This window comes from Camellia sinensis, unplaced genomic scaffold (genome assembly GCF_055761805.1).
Source record: "Camellia sinensis isolate YWXY unplaced genomic scaffold, ASM5576180v1 Unanchor13, whole genome shotgun sequence".
Taxonomy (NCBI): Eukaryota; Viridiplantae; Streptophyta; class Magnoliopsida; order Ericales; family Theaceae; genus Camellia; species Camellia sinensis.
Window position 1 is genome coordinate 1,391,399 of NW_028129009.1, and position 10,043 is coordinate 1,401,441.

The window sequence follows — 10,043 nt, forward strand, 5'->3', positions numbered from 1 at the left end:
ACCACTTTGCTCTGCTGCTCTTTGGTAATAATGGCTATGGTTGGTTCGTGCTGCTGCTGTTCCACTTCCGCTTCCTCATTCTCATCGCTTCTATTAGCATTCTCCTCCCTTAGTTGACTTACATTTGACTCGGTATTTACTTGGGGAAAATCATAGAACTCCACTCTCCGATTTGATCTATCTGCAAAATATATATATATATATATATATATATATATATATATCAGGAAACAATCATATATATAACAACTCGAAAGAAAATCAAAATTTCAAACACAATTTACATTATAAACAAGCATATAATGTTTTTGGGAGAATTATTGAAAAATTGAAAGTAGAAGAAATAAATGCAAAATAGTGGGGAATAAAAAAGAATAAAAAATTTGCAATAAGGTGGAAGTTATCGGGAGCATCTATTTACACACACCAAATACTCTCTTTGCACATCCTTCTCATTACACACACCAAAAAAATTAATTCCTAATTAGTTTACTCACTACACACACGGTTCATTCCACATCTACCCTCATACACACACACACACACACACTCCCGACCCCAAACCCAGCTCTCCCAACGGTGCAAATACACACACCCATTGAAGCTGAGCTACATCTTCAACCTTGAGGATATACACACCCATTGAAGCTTACCGTGTGCAAATACATTGAAGCATTCCATCACATAGAAGCTTACCGTGTGCAACCCAAGTGTGCAAATACATTGAAGCATTTCATCCACGAAGCTGCATCCCATTGAAGCATTCCATCACATTTTCAATCCTCATTAGGTGAGTTTACTTTTGAATCATCATTCCTATTTAATTTGCAACGTAGAGTTTTGTTTTTTTCATTTTGAAAACGAACGAAGGCCCACAGATTGTAAACAAACCGTTCGGAATTGGGTTTCCGAAATTAAGGAATTTGTTCGGAAGTAGGTATCCGAAACTTTTTGATTATTTCGGCAGTCAACTTCCGAATACATTAAATTCAAACAACAATCAACTTCCGAAATTAATTTTTTGTTTCAAATTTCAACTTCCGAATAGTATATATACTTTTGGTTTTCAACTTCCGAACAGTGGGTTTTTTTTTTTTTTTCTCTCTCTCTCCTTTCTTTTGTGTATTATTTTTACATTTGTGGTAATCTCATATTGAGCTTCAATGGGTACTAACATGGAATTGAAAAATGGTATAGCTTTGTTTGGGGATAGAATTAGGGAATAAGAGCATTAGTAATGCACTAGGATCGATTATTTTTTTTTTAATTTTATTTTGTTTGGGTATATTAATTTTTGCAGAGAATATGGATTTTGAATATCAACAACGTGTCCCACTTACTGCTTCAAATAGACGACGTCGTGAATTGGATGTTAACCATGAACGGGGACAAGGGCGTGGGCGAGGACGAGGTTGAGGTCGAGGTCGTGGTCGAGGTCGTGATCCAGTTTCAGTAGAATATGATATCCCCAGTGCCAGTCAAAGTAGAAGCCGAAGCCAAAGACGAGTTGAAAGTGATGATATGCCTGACATTGCTGTGGAGGACGCCTCTTTACCCGATTCTCCTACTGTCCAGGAAGAGTACCTTACTCATGCTTTTCCAGGTGGACCAACTGATCCATCAATATTGCGAAGTTTCAATAGTCATGTGGCTGCAGCTATTTGGTACGGGAAGGTAAACATTCCTCAGTAAAAGTGAAATTCATTTGTATATGAGTTTTTTTTTTTTTTTTTGTGTTGTATGGTAGTTTCTAATGAGATATCATTTGTGTTATAGGAACGAGGGCCCCTAAAGTGTCATAATCACTCTTCCAAGATCCTTGCATGGCCATGGTGGTCAGTAGAGAACAACACCAGATTCAAAGCCATTATTGAGCAATCTGGGCTGTCACAGTTAGCTCGTTGCACTTATCGGTTCGTCAACAAGCTTCTAATCTCCAGCTTTGTTGAGATATGGCAACCTAAGACGAACACATTTCACATGACAGTTTGTGAGATGACCTTGACCCTGGATGATGTTGGCACTATTCTTGGCCTTCCCATTTTAGGCAAATAAGTTAGCGTACCAGATGTGACAGATCATCATGGAGTTACATTACTCGTTTATGGCTTAGGGATTATTGAACGTGCAGCACATGAAGAGGTTTCTTCTGCTGGTGGCAATTCAGTCAGGCTTGAGTGGTTGCGAAGTCAATTTGCTAGTGTCACAGATTTAGACCCCAAGGAGGCTATACAGTGCACTACTAGAGCTTATTTGTTGTTTCTGTTGGGATGTACACTCTTCAGTGACAAGAGTGGCGGCAGGGTTCCTGTTGTTTACCTTGGCTTATTGATGGATTTGGGATCCATTCATACTTACGCCTAGGGTGCTGCTGCATTAGCATTTTTATATAGACAGTTGGGGTATGCTAGCTGGTCTGGGGTTAAGCAGATGGGTGGTTATATGACTCTTTTGGAGGCGTGAATTTATGAGCACTTCCGAGCATTCCGACCTCACCAGAACATGGGCTACAATGAAGACATGCCACACGTGTACCATTGGGCATCTAGAAGAGAGGCGGGTTCCTCTATTGATCATTTGAAATCTTTTCGAGCCAAGCTTGACAGTTTGGTAGCTACTGATGTAAGTTTATTTATCCTGAGATAATTTTATCACTTTCCATTTATCTTACCCTTTATATACTTTAATTCAAAAACACTTTACGTTTACAGGTTATTTGGGATCCATAACACAGCTGCAAAAATCGGCATCCATGTAACCCGGTTACGTTCTACCATGGATGCTTAAAGTGCTTAGACATTGTCGAACCCTATCATCCAGATAGAGTTCTGAGGTAGTTTGGCAGGGTTCAAACCATCCCAGATGCACCACTAGCTCCCAGACGTGGTGCGCGAGGCAACATATCCGCACGATATACAGTCATGTATAGATACTTGGATAGGATCTGGGAGGCTTGGGATAACCACGTGTTATCTGAGCAACGGAGGAGCACACCAGTTCGTCAGCCTTGGGAATGTGTACCGGGTTACATGGATTGGAATAAGAATATCACGCACCTATATGTTGAACACACTAATGAACCGCGTGTCCATGACTATTAGGATTTCAGCGAACATGCGGATGTAATCTGTTATCCTCTCTTATGCATATGTAACTTACTTTTTATTTTTTGATATGTTCCCTAAAATGTGATATTCTTTTCAAATGCAGCGTATTGGACATGCACTGCAGATTTCACATCCTATTATTGACGCTGGTTATGAGGAGGGGATTCGACATCCTTATCGACTTTACCAGGCTATCGAGAGTATGACGCATGTCCTTGAAGGTCAGCACATTGACGAAACTGGACCTAGTTCTGCTGGACCTACTTATACTGGAGGTCGCTTTCCATATTTGACATTGACATACAGTCATAGGCCTAGACATAGGCATACAGCTGATTCGTGACATGTTATTTGTTAGTTGATGAATTTTTTTTTGGTGATTTTTGTAAGATGATATTGTTGTAATGGTAACAGTGGTTAACATTTTCTTATTACAATGGAATGGCAACAATGGTATTGTAATGACATTGTAATGACATTTTATTATTAGAATGGAATGCTAACAATGGTCGTTGATTTTGTAAATGATATTTTCTTATTACAAGCAAGATACATCCTGGGTCTTTTTTTCCCTCCACCATAGTGTGATGTTTTGATTACAATGACCAAACCATTTCTCTTTCCAACTTCACGTACCCAGTTGAGCAATTCATCATTACTTTTGAATGCCTACAAAGTTAAATAAATATTATCAAACATTTATATTTGATGAGCAATTCGAAACATAATCGTTATAATTTCGTAGAGTGAACCTGTTCAGTTATGAATTGAGTGGTGTAATCTAACACAAAATCCGCGCGTTGACACATATTCCTGCATGTTTTGTATAACATTACAAATTTTTAATGGCATTATAAAGATTAATTTGCAATTTGAAACTGTAAATTTGGTATGCAGTTTGCAAATTTGGAATATAAAATGGGGAAAAAAAAATTACTTCATTCGGAAGTAGTTGTCCGAATTTATTTTCAAATTTCGGAAGTTGAATGTTGTAAAAGTTAACTTTGTTCGGACAACAACTTTCGAATTTAAATACCTTGTTCGGACAACAACTTCCGAAATTTATTACTTTGTTCGGACAACAACTTCTGAAAATAAATAATTATTTCGGTACTAGATTTCCAAACCAAATAACAAAATTCGACTCTGGTTATCCGAACGACGCTGGGAAAAAATAAATAAAATAAAACTCACATTTCCTTCGCTCTGTTTCACATAAACACTTATTTGCTGATTTTCAGATGGCAAATCTTCCATAACAATGATGAATGAGGAAGAAGCTACGAATGAGGAAGGTTAAAGCTACAAATGAGGAAAGTTGAGAAGCTACGAACTTGGACCTTAATGGAAGAAGCTGAACTTTGAGCTTAATGAATGAGCATTTCTGCTCAATGGAAAAAGCTGAACTTGGAGCTTAATGAATGAGTGCATTCACTTCTACCTCAATGGAAGAAGCTGAAGTTGGAGCTTCAACGTGAAGTCTGGATGTGTGCATTGGGACTTTTGAATTGGGTAAGTAGGAGTCAGTTGGATAATCACAATACCTTGAGAGTGCGTCTTTCATGGAAATCCCTTAAAATTGATCCTTTAGAAGATGAGAGCAAAACCCTTGTTGCAATGAAAGAAAATTTCAGAACTCAAACCCAAAGAAATTCACATCAATCCAAAGAAATTCTTCAAAACCAGAGAAAATCTCCCCTCCACTCCAGATAAATTCACCCAAACCTAGAGAAAATCCCCCTCCAACCTAGAGAAATTCACTTAAATTCAAAGAAAATCCCCTTCCAATCCAGAGAAAATCACTCAAATCAGAGAAAATCCCTCTTTCCAACCCAGAGAAATTCTCCCTCACAATCTTTTCTGGTTAAAGATTATAAACCTCAAGCAAAATATGTTCCATGGTTCACACATTAGCTCTAGAGAGAGAAATTTTGATTTTGTTGAAAAAATCGCTAATGTAGAGAAAATTCAAAGTCAGAACCATAAATGCAATAAGAACAATCTATTTGGAGTTGAAAAATAGAAATCAAACCTAGAGAAATTCTTTGTTTCTCTCTAGAGAAATTTTGATTTTGTTGAAAAAATCGCTAATGTAGAGAAAATCCAATACCAGAGAAATTTGAACCAAAGACCTACCAGAGAAATTTGAACAAACCAAACACCTGCCAGAGAAATTTTAACCAACCAGATACCTTTCTTGATTCTAACTGTAACTGGGTCTAGAACATTAATGTTACCCCAGAATTCACTACTAAAACATTGACTCCGCCTACACTCATATCATTGAAGACTATTATCACATAACAAAGACAAAAATTAGCCGATCAACTTGCAAAGGCTGCTTGCCAGCCTTCTATTCGTTGGGTTAAGCTTCGTTCAGCTGTTCAAGCCCTTAAAAAACTCGGGGATGGTCCACAGGCTTATAACTTGTTACTCAAATCTCATCACCAGAAATTGCAATACAATATGCAAGGACTTTTCCTATCTGGCCCAAAATCTCATCACTAGAAATTTCTTCCTCGCTATGTTGAAGCGCACGAGAAGGAAGGAGGCTGAAGCTGAAGCAAAAATAGGGTGGAGGTAGTGGGGTTGAATTCATCGATTACTTGTCGAAAAAGTTGCTTCTTCTCCTACGAAACCAACCTGAGCTTAACAATCTAGGGCAGTATAATCAAATTACGTCACCAGATTTGGATTGATGAATTTGCAAATTCAGAGAGGAAATTACGTGATGTTGATGAACTCAAATGCAATTTCGACTCTGAATTTGGATTTGGATTCGAAGTTGGGTTTGGATTCCGATTCGTTTTCGGAAGAGATTTAGGGATTCGATCAAGTGAGATTTTGAGGGAAGAAACAGAGAGAGAGAGAGAGAGAGAGAGAGAGAGAAAAATGAGATTTGATTTGATTTGATTTGAAAAAGTCAAATTTTTCTGTGATATATAGGTGTAGGGTTGAGGAACTTTAGACATTATAAAATAATATTGTGGATCTCTTCCATTACTAAAAATGGGAGAGGGACCTTAGACTAATTTTTCTTTTAATTTGTATTTAAAGGTGTATTACTTTTATTGCTTTATTATTAATTTTTATTTTTTAAAAAAATGAAATTTTGTTGTTTGTTAATTCTATTTTTAAGTTTTCATGCTTATCCTCTCTCTTATTTATGATTTCTTACAGCATAAATGCTTAGATTTCAAATTGCATATTTATTTATTTTTGTTTTTATTTTCATAAAGAGAAAAAGAATTGTATTAATAATAAGACCTTATCTGCCAATTCAAGTAGAGCAAATTAAACTTAGCAATACTAGAAATCCCAAATAAGTATATCAAATATTCTACTTTCAAATACTTATGTGTGGCGTGGGACCACACCATATTGGATCTATATTAAAGATTTAATAGAATATTTGTTAGTTCATTTGAAATATCTAACATTTTTGAATTGAAAAATGACTAAAGCAGTGACTAATCAAAATCGATTAACAAAAAGACAAAGATGGTGTTTGATAAAACTAAAAGTTAAAAATTGAAAATTAAGTATCTGAATGCTGAATTTGTTAAGCTAAAAAACTTTTTGATAAAAATTTAAATGCGAAATTTGTTAAGCTAAAAAGCTTTTTGATAAAAATTTAAGTGCTGAATTAAAAATAAGTTGTTTGATATGAACAAAATCAAATTTATTATTTATTATTTTCAAATTGAACATTTTAATTTTTATATTGTGATGATGGTGGTGGTGGTAGAGATGGCGGTGGCGATGGCATAGTAGTGGTGGTGGTAATGATAGTAGTGATAGTAAAATAATCCAATACTAATTTGGTTCTACTCTAGCTTGGGCTATGTTTTGGTTCAAATTTATGGTTGCCTTACTGGTTTTCCCAGCGTTGTGAGGTTACGTTTTGCACTGGTGGTGTGCTGGTTTGGGTTCAGTGCTTGGTCATGAATTAGGTTGACTCCATCAATGGTATTCCCCTATTCTCTCTCTCTCTCTCTCTCTCTCTCTCTCTCTCTTCTGTGTACAGAGATATATATACATATATTTATATATATATATATATATATCATTGAGTTAAATGGGAGTGAGTTAACTCACTTTGAGTTAGATGGATTAATCATTAAGTTAATGGGAGCTTCTATATACACACCTAATCCCCTCTTTGCACATCCTTCCCACTACACACACCAAAAAAATTAATTTCTAATCAGTTTACTCACTACACACACGATGAGTTCCAAATCTACCCTCATACACACACATACACCCCCGACCCCAAACCCAGCTCTCCTAACAGTGCAAATACACACACCTATTGAAACTGAAGCTACATCTTCAACCTTGAGGATTGAAGCTTACCGTGTGCAAATACATTGAAGCATTCCATCACATAGAAGCTTACCGTGAGCAACCCAGGTGTGCAAATACATTGAAGCATTTTCATCCACGAAGCTGCATCCCATTGAAGCATTCCATCAGATTTTCAATCCTCATTAGGTGAGTTTACTTTTGAATCATCATTCCTATTCAATCCTCATTTTCAATCCTCATTGTAGAGTTTTTCACTTGGAATGTAGAGTTTTTGATTTGGAACCGTCGTTCGGAACTGGTTAACTGAAATATAACAATGTGTTCGGACGTAGGAATCCGAAAGTAATCAATAATTTCATCAGTAGATTTCCAAAAATGTTACATTGTTTCGATAGTCAACTTCCGAAAAAATTGAATTTGGACAACACTCAACTTTCGAAATTATATTTTTGTTTCGGATGTCAACTTCCGAACAGAATATGTATTTTCGGTTGTGAACTTCCGAACAAGTTTTTTTTTTTTTTTTTTTTTTTCCTTCTGCTGTATATTAAAACACTTATTATAATTTACACACACTTATTATAATTTTGTTAAACACTTATTAGTAATTTCACTTGACTAAACACTTATTATAATTTCCCCACCATGGGCATGTATATTGTTGTTTGCATGGGCATTCTTTATTTACACATACTTATTATAATTTTACACACACTGTCATTACACACACTCATTACACACACTTATTATAATTTTACACACACTCTCATTAATTTTATACACACTCTCTTTACTTACACACACACTCATTACACACACGCCTGGGGTGCTGCTGCATTAGCATTTTTATACAGAAAGTTGGGGTATGCTAGCCGGTCTGAGGTTAAGCAGATGGGTAGTTATATGACTCTTTTGGAGGCGTGGATTTATGAGCACTTCTGAGCATTCCGACCTCATCAGAACATGGGCTACAATGAAGACATGCCACACGTGTACCATTGGGCATCTAGGAGAGAGGCGGGTTCCTCCATTAAGCATTTGAAATCTTTTCGAGCCGAGCTTGACAGTTTGGTACCTACTGATGTAAGTTTACTCATCCTGAGATAATTTTAATACTTTCCATTTATCTTACCCTTTATATACTTTAATTCAAAAACATTTTACGTTTACAGGTTATTTGGGATCCATACCACAGCTACAGAGACCGGTATCCATGTAACCCGGTTACGTTCTACCATGGATGCTTAAAGTGCTTAGACGTTGTCGAACCCTATCATCCAGATAGAGTTCTAAGGCAGTTTGGCAGGGTTCAAACCATCCCAGATGCACCGCTAGCTCCCAGTCGTGGTGCGTGAGGAAACATATCTGCACGATATACAGTCATGTATAGATACTTGGATAGGATCTGGGATGCTTGGGATAACCACGTGTTATTTGAGCAACGGAGGAGCACACCAGTTCGTCAACCTTGGGAATGTGTGCCGGGTTACATGGATTGGTATAAGAGTATCACGCACCTATATGTTGAGCACACTAATGAACCACGTGTCCATGACCATCCGGATTTCAGCGAACATGCCGATGTAATCTATTATCCTCTCATATGCATATGTAACTTACTTTTTATTTTTTGATATGTTCCCTAAAATGTGATATTCTTTTCAAATGCAGTGTATTGCACATGCACTGCAGATTTCACATCCTATTATTGACGCTGGTTATGAGGAGAGGATTCGACATCCTTATCGACTTTACCAAGCTATCGAGAGTATGACGCATGTCCTTGAAGGTCAGCACATTGACGAAGCTAGACCTAGTTCTGCTGGACCTAGTCATACTGGAGGTCACTTTCCATCTTCGACATTGACATACAGTCGTAGGCTAAGGCGTACGAATACAGCTGATTCGTGACATGTTATTTGCGTGTTGATAAAATTTTTTTGGTGATTTTTGTAAGATGATATTGTTGTAATGGTAACAGTAGTTAACATTTTTCTTATTACAATGGAATGGCAACAATGGTATTGTAATGACATTGTAATGACATTTTATTTTTAGAATGAAATGGTAACAATGGTCGTTGATTTTGTAAGTGATATTTTCTTATTATCAAACATTTACATTTGGTGAGCAATTTGAAACATAATCATTATAATTTCGTAGAGTGAACCTGTTCAGTTGTGAATTGAGTAGTGTGATCCAACACAAAATCCACGCAAACCTAACTTCCTTCAGTTGACACATATTCCTACATGTTTTGTATAACATTACAAATTTTTAATGGCATTATAAACATAAATTTGCAATTCGAAACTGTAAATTTAGTTTGCAGTTTGCAAATTTGGAATATAAAATGGGAAAAAAAAAAATTACTTCATTCGGAAGTAGTTGTCCGAATTTTTTTTAAAATTTCGGAAGTTGAATGTTGTAAAAGTTAACTTTGTTCGGACAACAACTTCCGAATTTAAATACTTTGTTCGGACAATAAGTTCCGAAATTAATAACTTTGTTCGGACAACAACTTCCGAAAGTAAATAATTATTTCGGTAGTAGATTTCTGAACCAAATAATACAATTCAACTCTGGTTATCCGAACAACGCTGGAAAAAAAAAAAAAAAACACTC